General features: G+C 45.8%; 1 pseudogene across 5 annotated transcripts; it reads left to right on the forward strand.

The window, feature by feature from the left end:
- The first annotated feature begins 5129 nt into the window (after nucleotides 1–5129).
- Nucleotides 5130–12968, forward strand: LOC308572570 (dual specificity protein phosphatase 14 pseudogene; annotated as a pseudogene). Of its 5 annotated transcripts, none has more exons than XR_014013393.1 (2): nucleotides 5130–5464; nucleotides 9466–12968. The product of XR_014013393.1 is annotated as a dual specificity protein phosphatase 14 pseudogene (transcript). The 5 variants fall into 5 exon arrangements; XR_014013394.1 differs by lacking the exon at nucleotides 5130–5464 and adding an exon at nucleotides 5887–6053; XR_014013395.1 differs by lacking the exon at nucleotides 5130–5464 and adding an exon at nucleotides 6490–6785.
- The last annotated feature ends 743 nt before the right edge of the window (nucleotides 12969–13711 follow it).

A 13711-nucleotide genomic window follows, 5' to 3' on the forward strand; every position in this document is an offset into this window, starting at 1 on the left:
TTTAAGAACTACATCCGTCCACCTACCTCCAATATGGGGCTGGATATAGGTATATCACTTCCCCATCTGTCCATTTCTCATCTCCCGTATTATCAAACTTGTTGGATCGACTCTTCTCCCCCGGCCCCCGTGACTGTTCTCTTGCATTTTGAAAAAGGGCAAAAGGCATCATGTTTTTCCAAGTTCTCCCCACCCTCTGTGGGCAACATGGTTCCCCTCATAGTTCCATTCATGTTGGGGAAAGGGACAGTGGGATGTAACCCACCCACCACCGTCCGCAAGGGAGATGGGATTTCTGGGGAATGCTTCCTTTTGCATCCATAACCCCTTCCACCCCTATTTTTCAGCCCTTAGGTATTCCCCTTCCCACCCTCATTTGCTTTTATTTTGGAGCAATAAATAAAATGCACCATTTGTAAAAGCCGCGGTGTCTGTACCTCTATGCTGCAAAAGGGAGGAGGCGAGTGTTTGTGTGCAAGAGGGGGAATAATTGGGAATAAGATAAAAGCTTTGGCATCCAACCGAACAACAACAAGTGCACAGAGGTACACTGTGCAGTGCAGGTGGGTTTTTTCAGCTCCACACGTTTACTGTCGGGCACCCCACACTAAAGAAAAGCAAAAAAAAAATGCTTTGCTCTTTGCTTAAACCCAGTATCGGTGGTCATTTCTCCATAGGACTCAGTAGCTTTTATACAGTAAGAGGACAATTGAAGTTAATGAACCGGAGTTGCTTATGTCCATTAACTTCAGCAGGCCTACTCTGAGTAAGACTAGCATGGACTTAATTAGTTTTCACCAAGATTTCCTGATAAGCACAAGTCAGCGGGTGGCTTAAAGTGATCCGTTTTGAATGAACAGTCCACAGGCCCTGCCATGCAGATATCCAGTACTGACCCCATATGGCGTTATTATTGGCTCACAGGAGAGGGGCATACATTTGGGTAAAACAAAGCAGGATAACAGCTTCCTTCCCATTCCCAACCAAAAGTCCCGTGTGGCAGTCTGGCTTGTGCTTGTCCTTGGCAGTGAGGAACTCCACCCACTATCCAGCTGCTGCTGCGCTTGTCCTCTGCCTTTGAGCGTCTTCTTGCTCATCCCTTTAGCAAAAGCTAGTCCTGGTTCTGCTAAGTTCTTGCAGCAGTGATTCACTGTACATTCTCTCTCAGTTTAGAAAGACACCACAGGGCAGGCCCCAGCTCCTCCTTTGCCAAGCCTTCTCTCCATTTATAGCTGCTGGAGCATAAGCTCAGAGAGACTCCCAGACAAACAGCTACTAGGCACACGGGGTAAGGTCCTCCAAGCAAACTGAAGGACAGCAAGCATGGGCATAGCCAGGTTTTTTGTTGCCCCCCCCCCCCGGATTTTGTTAGGGGGTCATAACCTAAGATTTGTATGGATTGGGGGGGGGGCAGCTGCCCCCACTGGCTATGCCCATGACAGGAAGATGTGAGTCTGCCTAGGGTTCCCATATTTCCAAGTAAAAACCAGGACACCCCAAAAGCTGTCGAGCTGTTTTTGAAGGAAACCCCCAAGAGATGCCAAGAGACCGTGACACGTTTCTGAAATCCCCCCCCCCCCACGATGTCAATTCTGCCTTTGAAATCTGGACATATGGCAGCCCTGTCTGTGCCCTGAACCTATTTCAACACTGCTAGGTCCATGGGTGTAGGCAGCTCCCCCCCCCCCATATCAAGTAAAACAACAGAAATACTTAACTAACTGACCAATCACATCAGTTCTGCCTCCCCAACAAAAGTCCTGCTCCCCCTAACCAAGTCCTACCCCCCTAACAAAAAGCCTGGGTACACCCATGGCAAGGTTTAGTAAAATCTCAATAGATCTACTGAAATAGATGCTGATCTACTGGTCGTCTGAAAAATACTTTTGAGGCCTGTGATTGTTCTGGACCATCTGAAAGGACTGAAGAGGAGATGGAGGAATTTTGTGAGCAAAGGGATGAAGACATTAGTATGTAGTACTCTGGATTGGTTTGGTATTTCTCTTGTGTTGGGGAAAGGGGAAGGTGGGTGTAGGCTTGCCAAATTTCAAGTCCCATATTGCTCTGCGTATAGAGCTGCCACTGCCAGCTGCGCAGAATATGAGCCAGAATACGAGCCATCTTCCTGATCCTTTATCAGAGGCCAGCCTTTTCAAAACATGGAGGTAAACCTGGTCACGTGGAAATAAAAATGGCAACCTGCCCAGTTCCTGTGAGCTGCTGCCCTACTTTTCCTTCTCTGACGCCTACCACACATCTTCATGGTCTTGCAGCCTCCTTTCTCTCATTAACATATCATACACTATTCCTTGCCTACACTTTGGAAAGCCTTGACAGTGTATTCAGAAGCCCGTGACCAGACACTTCACTCACATATAACACTGGTGTCTGTGGTTGCCACCCTCCGAGGAAGGGCAATCATGCACTTTCAACCAAGATCTGAATAGCAGACCTTTAGCAAGGGATGTTTTTCAGTCTGGTTTGTCTCCCATGTCAAGGAAAGCTCCTGCAAATTATTGGTTTGTCAGCTACTTGTTAAGGGTGCTTATATAAATACTGGCACTCAGCCTGGTATCCCTTAACTTCTTAGGCAGGCCACCAACCCATCACAGAAGAAATACAACCTTAGGGGGAGGGTTGTGTCTAGTGCACTAATTAATATTTTGTGGAGTATATCTCTTTTTTTTAAGCTGTATTGCTTTAATTTATTTAGTAAATGTGGTCATATTTTACATCCAGAGGTCTTTATCCAGACTTATACAAATACAAGCCTGTTGATTCCTGGCACATTTAACTCAGCAAAGTAGATCCCATCATTTCCAAGGTACATGCTGTACAATGCAAGTGGAAGAATTTGAAATATGAGAGCTACGTCAACAATGGCTTTGAGGAGGGGTGAATGTATGCCAGTGTTTTGCCCTTTACCTTCTTGGGTATTGGACTGCTGACAGGCTCCCCCACCCCTTCCTTACATGCCAGGAAAAGTGTTACTTGGTGTGCTGGGGCCGTTAAAAAACATGGATGTCCTGCTGGACAAAACACGACCACAGTCCGACCACAGTCCTTCGCTATGGGCAAACAGCAAGCAGGTTAACAAGACTGGGAGGCCAGCTTTTGCTGCTATGACAACTAAGCCTTTTCACTCCAGGACACCTGGCAGTTACAATAGCGCTGGATTTCTAAACAAACAAGTGCTTGGCTTCCAACTGTGCTCATAATCCCAGACAGATTGGGCTGTGGTAATTTAGTGTTGAAGGAACCTGCCTTCTGTACGTGGTCAAGTCCATTTCCATTTTCTTATTATTTACTGGCATTTTCTAGTCTGAAGCACCGAAAACCACTGAAGCACTGAAAAACACTGAATTAACAGTTTTCTGTGGTTTTGCTCTGGTGCAGGGTGACCAATTGCAGAATAAACATTTCCCTTTGCATTTCATGCATCAATTAGTTGAAAAGCCATTTCTTCTCCACAGGAGACCCTGAGAACTGCAGTCCTCTGAGGTAATTTAGGCATCATCGGCAGACCCCTAATCAAACGACATTCCCTGGGATTATTGGGCGATGAAATGTGGGGAAGAGGGGACAGGGCATGTATTTTTCTTATTGAATGCCCTTCTACCCCAGCTTTTTATCCACAGAGCTGAACATTGGTCCTCCCCTGCTCCTCATTTAATCCCCACACCAACCCTGTGTGGTAGGCTAGGTTGAGAGGCGGTGACTGGCCCAAGGTCACCTAGCGAGCTTCATGGCTAAGTGGAGATTTGAACCCTGGCCCAACCCTGAGTCTAACCACTACACTACACCACACTGGCTTATATATCTATAAACTCATGTTTGTAGAGCACATGCAGCTGCGTAAAAGAGGTAATTTTATCTGGCAGGTGCAATTGGTCATGCAGGGATGAGAAAAGCCACTCTTGCTGCAATGTCCCCATCTACACATGGGAGCAGCCCTGTCATTAGGCAGCGAGAGATGGGCAGATGATGGTGTCTCTAGTCTTCCTTTCCTCCTCCATGGTCCTTGGCTGGAGAACAGAGTTGTGTGTGACAGGCAGCCTGCCTGCACAGTGCCCCCAAAGCTGTTGGTTCATAGTTGCTCCCCCTTTCACCTTTTTACTCTGGTGTTTGCCTCACTAAGGGTCCTTCCGGAGTCTTTTATTGTGAGTCCCTGATTATTTCTGCTCTCGTGAGGTATTGGGTGACTATTCCCAATCCTGCTTCCAATATTGTTTGTCCCTGCAAAAGTTTTGGCGTGGATATACTGCTCCCTTCCCAATCAGTGCATGGGCTGTGATTTCCTCTTGAAATCCTGCAGCTTTTTAGAACGCAAATCTCCCACTTTTTAAAAAATCTTACTTTTGTTGTGATACAGAGCAAAAGTGCCCCTCCAGATGGCAACGATGCAGTAACACTGAGGAAGCACCACAGAACAGCTAATAAAGTCGGCGATGTATGGACAGTCCAGTATAAAATCCACAACCAATGACTATCAGGCAGTTACTTTAACTAATGCACTAATAATGTGTCAATGACATATCGCAGAATACAACCATTAAAAAATCCAGCCTTCGAATGTCCATGTCCTATATACATATTTTATTCCTCTCTTAAAACACTTAGTGTATATGCTTTTTCACATGGAGCTATGTATGCCCGCAATTGTGGTACGGTTTTCATATCTCCAGGGAATCTGTTTATTCCACTGCATCTTGCAATGTTTCGAATCTTTTACTATGGCAGCATCTTATGCGTTATTTACAAAGTGGCACAAAACTCAGTAGTTACGGTAATGCGCACTATTATTTTGAGGCGAGGCGAGCTTTAACCCGCTAAATACGGTAACGCTGTGACGCTTTCCGCATAGGAGGTGAGAAGAAGAAAGCGATACGCTGAGTCACGCTTACCGTAATAAGCTAGATACAAGGACATGATTTTTCCCTCCGTTTGGGTATACAGTACTGTACTGTATTCCCTTGTGTTGACTAAAGCGGGCGGTGCAAACTTCAGGATTACTACCCGTGACTTTCGAGCACGTAACAGAACTGCAGGCGGATCCCTATAGATCTTTTAAGATCATTGTGGCTCTCAAATGTTTTAAATATGTTTTGCACTGCTTGACGATGGGGCAATTTTGTATTTGCACATTGTTTCCTGAAGCGTTTCCCCTGGAAAGGCGGTTTATAAATGTATTAAATAAAGGCAAGGAATCCTTAGCATCGAACGCGAACTTGCCTGCAACGCACCAGCTTCTGGGGCAATGGAACCAAGCCTCTTGCATATTGTTAAGCAGGGACAGATTGGCTTCTTCCCGTGACAAAGTGTGCCTGGAGGAGGCGTGGCTTAAAAAGAGAAACGCAGCTGAACATTAAAAACAGCCCTGCTGGGTCAGAGCAAAGTCCTTCTGGTTTTGCGTCCCGTCTCCTACAGCTACGGGCCAGATGTCTCCCGGAAGCCCACGGCCAAGGTACGAAGGCAAACGCCCTCGATTGCTGTTGCACGCTTCCAAGGGCTGCAATTTGCAGATACACTGCCCCTGAACTCGGAGCTTTAAAAGGCCTCCTTTTTCCTTCAAGGAAAATAAACCCCTGGGGCGGGAGGATATTAATTTTAGGGCGGCAGCTCTGCCATATATCTTTCCATACCCGTCCTCAGTGTCCCACATCCACTGAGTTAATTTATTTTCGTGTCCTAGCACAGGATGCCGCTCGATCCTAACTTGTAGCCTTCCCAACAACACCTCCCCCCCGCCGCCGCCACCCCTGGGCCTTTCTTATCCCACCTCTGGAGCCCGCGCCCTCCCTCTCTCCCAACAGCTTTGCAGTCGCTTCTCCTCCAGGGACGGGAACCTCGGTTGGCATCTTCGCTGTGACTCACGCGTGTTCCCCGCACCTTCCTCGCTCACAGGAACGTGGAAGCGTGAGAGTGGGGCGAGGATGATGGACTGATTGTGACGCACAGAGCAGGGGGATGGGTGGAGGGAGGCTCTCCGCAGTGGCGTGAGCCTCCCCAAAAACGGTGACCCGAAGACGAGTTCCCAGTTGGTACTTCTCTGTGTACGTGTGAATGCCGCAGCCCGTGATTAGATAGAGGACAGTGTCCCATCCTGCTGCTTGAATATTTTTCCACGCACAGAAAATAGTGGGGGAGATAATGTTGCCCTCCTCTTATTTCCTGGAATGGAGCCTTTTTGGACTTCCTGATAAGGCTCCCCCTTATCAGTAACCTTGCCTAATCTTGAGGTTAATTTTGTAACACTGAAGTCTCCAAGGCAGCTGGAGGAGGGGGTTTAACCTCCACAGTTTGCAGCGGAGGGAGGAGAATCTACCCCGGAAGCGGAGGCGGGAAGGGAAAATCCGTGGGTTTTCAGTCCCTCCTCCTCCTCCTCTCCTCCCCCTTCGCGAGCCCCGGCTTGTGTCACTGGCTCTGACGACAGCATCCTCCCCCGCATCCCGTCGCCATGGCAACCTTTTGTTACCTCCAACGCTTGAGTGGTCCAGGAGGGGAGGGGGCTGGCAAGGGTGGTATATAGGCAATGCTGGGGGGGAGCCAGGGAAGGAAACTCCTGATCCCCACCCAGAAGGAAAGAGGCGCTGGGAGAGAAGAAGCAAGGCCGGAGAAAAAAAATTTATATAGAGATATATAGTATTTATTAAAATAGATTATAGATACACCTGTAAAGGGAGATCTGTTTGGAAGCAGAGAAGAAGGGGATTACGAGATCGATTGGAAACAGAGACATTCAGACGTCTTCTCGCCTGTTAGCCTCCTTCCTCGAAACCATTTAGGTGGGCCAGAGAGGGTTTCTTTCGTGGGGAGAGTTTTTGAGAGCTGTTCTCAGAGCTTCCATTGAAAGACAGCACTGCCTGGTAATTAAAAAAACATACATTTCCTTTTTCAAAGTTTGGGGTTGTTTGGAGTAGAGGGGACAACTGATTGTGGTGTTACTATTTCTGCAGAAGGGTCATGATTTCTGAAGTTGAGGGGGAGGGAAGGTCGAATGGCAGCTGGGGATGTTGTTAGATGTGTGTTTATTTGAATAGCGGGAGCGGTTGGGGAGTTTGAGGCAAATAATTTGGGGTACTGAGAGGAGGAGCACATGGGATCAGCTTTGGTGGTGACATGGGAGCAAGATAAATGTAAGATTTAAAGCGAGTCGAGCCACAATAACTACCACACCCTTATCAAGAGGCATGACTCCACACACACAAGCACAGGGTGGCTGGGCTGTGCTCTCCCGTATGATTCTGAAGGATGGGCTGGACTGAGGACGAACATTTGCAGGGAGTGGTATTGACATAATCAGTGTTAGATGCTGCAACGCTTAATTCCAAAATCAATATTAGATACCTTTATTGGGCCAGCAAAAGACAATGATCACAAAATAGGGTGCTAGCATTCAAATTCTCCATAACTCTTAATCAGTTTAGGTATTAAACAATACCGGGGTGGAGGTTTGCTAGTGGTAAAGCCATCCATGTCTGCTTGTGTTAGCTAAAAGAGTTAAAACACTGGGCTAAGGGATTAGATACACACAAGGAAATTGTGCATTTTATGGGGTGCAGAGCCAGAGGTTAAGGGCCCAGGGGTGTGGGTTTATTGGTGGCAGGCAATAGGGAGAGGGGGCTAGATGTTTATGCATTTTGAGGTTTGAAAAGAATGTGATTCAATATCACAGTCATGTCTAAAAACAAAGGAGGTTGAGAATGAGAGATTTTTAGGTGAGTGGACCTCATAGGATGAAGAGATAAAATAGATGGAGACTGTCATCCAAAGTGAGGAACCCTCAAGAGCTGTTCAGACTGGACTCGTGTTACATCTAAACTGGGAGCAAAGCTGGTTGCGGGGGAAACTCACAAGTTGAGTGAAGAGGAAGCAGGCATAGAACACATTCTGCTTGTTAATTCAAAAGACCTTACCATTTCCCCTCAGCATTAACACACAAACACACGGCCTGCTACCTAAGAAGATGGAAGCATGGGGCGAGCCTTTCAAAATCCAGGATTTCTCTTAATTTTGAAAATTGAAGATCAGTTTAAAGCACAAGTTCCAACTGATCTGTGTTAAAAGATCTTGAGTATATGCCCTCCCTGGACCCATATCATCTAGTTTTCAAGGGTAGTGGCATCTGAAAGCACCCCACAAGAACGGTTGAATGAACTCTACTTCAGTTAGGAAGTGAAATAGAACAAGAACCTCTCTGTGTGAGTTAAAGTAAATTGGAGTGACATGTATTAATTGTGCTTGGTGGCATATCTGAACTGACTATGTGTTGAGCCCGATTAATAGAAAAATGAGTACATGTTTGAATTCCCCAGCAAGACCCAGCATTATTCTCCAGGATATAGCGTTCCAAATGGACCCACTACAATCCTTGCAGAATGCATCAATGAAGCATTTTGTATACTCACAGCCTAGTAGACCCCGTGATGTCAAATATGTGTTGCCCTGACATCTCGAATTTCAGGACAAACCAGAAATATCTAGTTAGGGCCACAGTGCCCTGCTATTTTTTTATTTACTGAGGGAGTGGTCTTTTAGTTGGATCTTAGCTGTAGTTACTGTGGAGGTGAGATGGGGCCAGATTGTTGAATGAGAGGATGAACATTGAGGGGAGAAGCAAAAACTATGGGGGATTATTACAAACATGCCCCACCTCCTATACAGGAGGAGGGAACCTCTGATGCAAAACTGTCACCCTCCCTTTGCACCAATAATCATTGAGTATGAGTCACGCTTTGAGCCCATGGCTGTGATGGCAAAGAGGGTGGGGTGCAGATAGCCAATTAGGAATGGGCATGGGTTAGGCAGGGTGGGTTGAATGGGGAGGGGCTGGTAAAGAGTCCGCTGGCCCTTTAAGAAGCTGTCCACTCCTACTCCCTATTCCTCCATTTTCCCACCATCGTCGCATCATTCCTGCAGCATCACAGTTTCTAGCTCCTTCCCTTTCTCCCTCCCCACAACCTAACCCTGAGATGAGAACAGCAGCTGCTACGGAATGACCGAGGTAGGTAGGCTATTGGGAGACGTTTGGCTTTGCACGGAAGCAGAACTCTTTGATCTCGCTCCATCCCCATCTTTGCATCCCGTTCACTCCCTTTGCTCCCCTTATCACCTCACTTTGCTCTGTCTGCTCATTCACCCACCTTTCTCTCCTGTTTCACAGCGCCACAAATAACCTATCCATCTCTTCCACCTGCTTTAAAAAATTGCAAGTTCATTTCCCACCTCTGTCTCACCCCACGCCTCCCCAAATCCCATGCTTGTTCCTGTATTTGTTAGAATAGGGGGGGTAGCAGAAAAGGAGGAGGCAGAATCAGGGCATAGGGACTTTTGCTCTCTGGGAGCGTGCCAAACTCTCAGTAGCAGCTGCTCAAGTGAAAGAATGGAATCATGCATCTTTTAACTCTTTAGTTTGTTTAAGTGCACCAGTCCTTTGAACTTTATCACCTCTTTCTTCCCCCCTAGCTGTTATGTACGCTGAACCATCCGCCATGAATTTCCGGAACCACGGCTTCTTCCGCCGTTCTCCGCCTCCTTCTGTGGCCAAGCCTGCCCCTGCCGCTGGCAACACTCTGTCCGTCTTAGGAGGCATCGCTCAGATCTCCCCTTGCCTCTACCTCTCCTCCGGCAATGCTGCGTCCAACAGGCACATGGTCTACTCCAGGGCAGTGACTTGCGTCGTGAACGCCACCATGGAAATCCCCAACGCCAACTGGCCAGATATTGACTACGTCAAGGTGCCTGTCCCCGACCTCCCTCACGCTCCGCTGTCCTTGTACTTTGACTCTGTGGCCGACAGGATACACCAGACGGGGAAGAAGAATGGGAGAACCCTTGTCCATTGCGTGGCAGGGGTCAGTAGATCTGCCTCCCTCTGCATCGCCTACTTGATGAAATACCACCGGTTGAGTCTCTTGGATGCCCACGAGTGGGTGAAGAGCAGGCGACCCGTCGTAAGGCCCAATGTCGGCTTCTGGAGACAACTCATTGAGTACGAACGCAAGCTGTTTGGCAAGAACACCGTCAAGATGGTGCCCTCACCCATTGGCCTGGTCCCAGATATCTACGAGAAAGAGACCCGGGGGCTGGTCCCCCTGTGGAACTTAAGATAGACACTGGGCAACTTTGGGAATGTGGTTGGGTGACGTGGGCTGCTTGAATTTAGGATCAAAACGTTCCACCATGTTCGGACCACTCCTAAGAACTTCCGGCATGGTGGACTTTGGTAAGAAAATGCTGTTACGATAGTCTTTTTTTGTGAGACCTTGCAATATGATTAGATCATGAAAAAGACCTTGAGTTGCTTGGCCATTTCAGTGTGATTGACTGGTTCCACCATGTCAAATGTTACTAAGAACTTATATAGTTTTGCTTGTATTAAGAGAAGATGGTTAATAGCAGAATATAGGCAGTAAATATATTTATCTAAAGCAGAGCTTCGAGATCTGAATAAATTGACCCTCCCTTTGTGAGGAGGAAAGGGAGAAAAATAACTTATTGAAGACAGCTTCAGAATTACTTCCCGGCAGTAGGGCCTAGGTTTACTCTGGTTTTAACAAACACAATAAACTCCCCCCCCAGAGAGTGAAATCTTAGCAGTAATGACAGGCATTAATGTTAACATTGCTCCCAAGGCACACATTGTTTAAGGACTGCTTTGCCAATAAGGAGGCAGAAGTGAAGAAGCTGAAGAAGATCGAACTACCAAGGGCAGCTGGTACATTTCAGCTCCGGAAAGCAGAGGGAGTCTTCAGTACAATAATTTTCACTGTGCAGGCTCCAACCCAGCAGCCCATGGGTATAATGAATACTGCTGTTTCAGTAAAAAACTGTTCCAACCCAGGAAAATCCACTCGTGTGGGGAACAGAGGATTAATGCTCATATTACCTCAGTACAGGGCTAACTGTGGAGGGCAAAAAGCACAAAGAAAGGTAAATTGTCCAGTGGGGAGGGGACAAAGTAAAAAAAACTATATCTATTTCTGACACTGGGGAATTACCGTTCAGCATTAAAAGCCTGTTACCTCGCTTCCTCAGGAATAATGAACAACATGGTGGGGCTCTGGCATTGTGTGGGGAAGGGCAAACCATTTTCTAATCGCAAGTTGAGAGCAACGTTTTCTGGACAAAAAATCCCTCAGAGTAGAATGTGTGCATGTGTTTTTAAAAGCTTTTAATGCCACAGAGAGGACAAAATGATAGGATAACAATAGTTATGGGGGTAAATTTAACATCTGAGGAGATGGATCCGCAGTTAAGTATGCTAGTGAAGGGGAACTGGGGTCTATTTGAAGATTTTCTGACTATACCAGAGAGTGAAAGGTGGAGGTGAATCCAGAGTCAAGTGTGTGTTCAGTTAAAATTCAGCCGTTTTATTTCAAATTAATTTGAATATTTGAAAGTCAAGGGAACAGTTTGGGATGTTCAAGGCCTAGTTGAACAATAAGGAGCTGTGAGGTAGCGGGGAGTAAAATATTCCAAATGGAATAGGTTTTAGAAGTTACATAGGGTGTTCTGCCATATAAATTAGCTTTGGAGGTACAGGTTTCCAAGTGCTTTAAAGAAATTATTGGAAAGCACAAATTTTGTCATTTTAAATCTTCACCAAATAAGGATGTTCCAGATAGAGAGACCCCTTTAAAGAAGTTTCCTTAGCAAAGCTATTGCCCTGTTGGATGGATGGGCTTAACACTCAGCAACCCCTTGGTTGTTGTTTCGTTTCTATTAGTACTGGTTTTTATTATAGTATTGTAAAAGGTGTGGTTAACTAGGACTTCCACAGCAGTGCTTTTCTCTCCAGAACAAGGAACTTATTTCACCCTCACTTTGGGAAGTTTTAGCTTGCACTGACTTTTCAGAGCGATTTCCCCCCAGAACCTTGCCTGTCAGTCAAGCCTGGCTAGAAAGTTCTAGAAGCTCATAGCTAAAGTAGGCCTGTGTGGTATCTGAGAAAAGGATCGCTTACTGGCTGAATATTTCAAGGCTAATTTATAAAGTGTGTATGTGTGTGGAGGTGGGGTTTTTGAATTCCTCTGTTCTCACTGCAAAATTTCTACTACATTCGAAATGTCTTGAAGCATAGATAAGCAACTGGCAACTCGGGACCCTCTCTCATATTTGAAGGTGGACGACTGCCCCACACATACGATACTCACCATGAATAAATTGAAGTGGACAATGTATTCATTTGTGTCCACATTGTCATCTATTATAGACAGTGTTAATGAAAATGTAGAAGTGTAATTCTTTTGGTTAAGGAATTCTAAACATATACATGACATATTAGGTTTTCTCTTGTAGACTAACGCTAGTACGGTGGTTCCTTATGTCAAACCTCTTAGCAGCTGAACATTCATCTATTGAAAAGACTGAGGGAAAACTACGTTGCTTTTGAGCAAAACTCAAACACCCCTCACTCTGTATGTTTTCAAGTATAGGTGTCAAAGCCCAAAGGTTTGGGCTATTTAAGGATAGTCTTGCATGAAAGAGGAAGAATTTTGAGCTGAAAGTGACATCTGGAAAGATAAGTTTTTACCCATACAACTACATATTCCTGCTTCAAAATTAGACACTGAACCCCCAAGTTAGAGAAGAGCATTTAAATCTCCCCAAAGGCCTGGCATCTTAATCGGTGAATTAACACAAAAGAAAGAGTCCTATCTTCTAAGACTGAACACAGGACTGGTCAATGTAGAGACATCTAGCATATATTGTCCTCCGAAAGTATCTCTGAATTGAGCTCAGAAACAGAACTACTGCTGTCTGAGGAGGAAATTGTCACAGAGAATGGAACATAAGCTGGTCTTCCTTTCAAGTGGTGAATATGTACATAAAACCTCTGCAGTTCTGTATACTTTGTAAATACTAGAGGATTAAAAGAAAAAAATATCTATATTAATTAAAGTTAGGGTTTCTTATTGCTTCAGTTCAATGACAAAAGATCTTAATAAATATAAAAATGTAAATGAGCCGCTCCCTGCAGTGTTATTGCCTATTGGTTTTAGAGTTTCATAAAATGGTGTTTTGTTTTGTTTTTGCATTCATGTGAGGGAGAGGGACCACACAGCTCCATGATAGAGTATATGTTTTGTATGCATAAGAGCCTAGTTTTAATCCTTGGCTAGTTAAAAGGATCTAGTGATGGGAAAGAATCCTCCCTAAGAGCCAGTGCACAACCCTGGGCCAAATGCACCAACTTTCTGCCTTGCTATAAAGCTGGTTCCTAGGAGGCACAGACAAGGAAACAGAGAGGGGATTTTGGTAGGCTTCCTTTCAAAATAATCCAAACTGGACTGAATGATGAACGACCTCACTTTGCGTAAGGCACCAAAAGATGCTGTCCCAGGAAACCCCAATCTTGCAGAGTATTTCATCAGCACATGCCACACCCATCTACTTTATTAGGACCTTGCTATTTTTTAAGTTTTTGTAGCTATTGCAAAAAACTCTCCACTGCCATTTCTTGTATGCATTCAAAGATCGGTACAAAGCATGTTGCCGTGACAGGATGAGAAGCCTGGGCAAGTGAGGCAAAGTTAAAGGATCTAGAGCAACTTCCCTGTGGTGGATTCCTAGACGGTAGAGGTGTGTGCATATCGGTGTGAATAAGCCAAGTCTGTAGCAGACAAATGGGTGAGGTCACTGCAGCCCACAGCACCCGCACTCCCCAGCAGTGTGGGATCATGTCACAGGGGGAAGAGCCACGCAGCCA

This window comes from Podarcis bocagei (assembly GCF_964188305.1).
Source record: "Podarcis bocagei genome assembly, chromosome: 13".
Taxonomy (NCBI): Eukaryota; Metazoa; Chordata; class Lepidosauria; order Squamata; family Lacertidae; genus Podarcis; species Podarcis bocagei.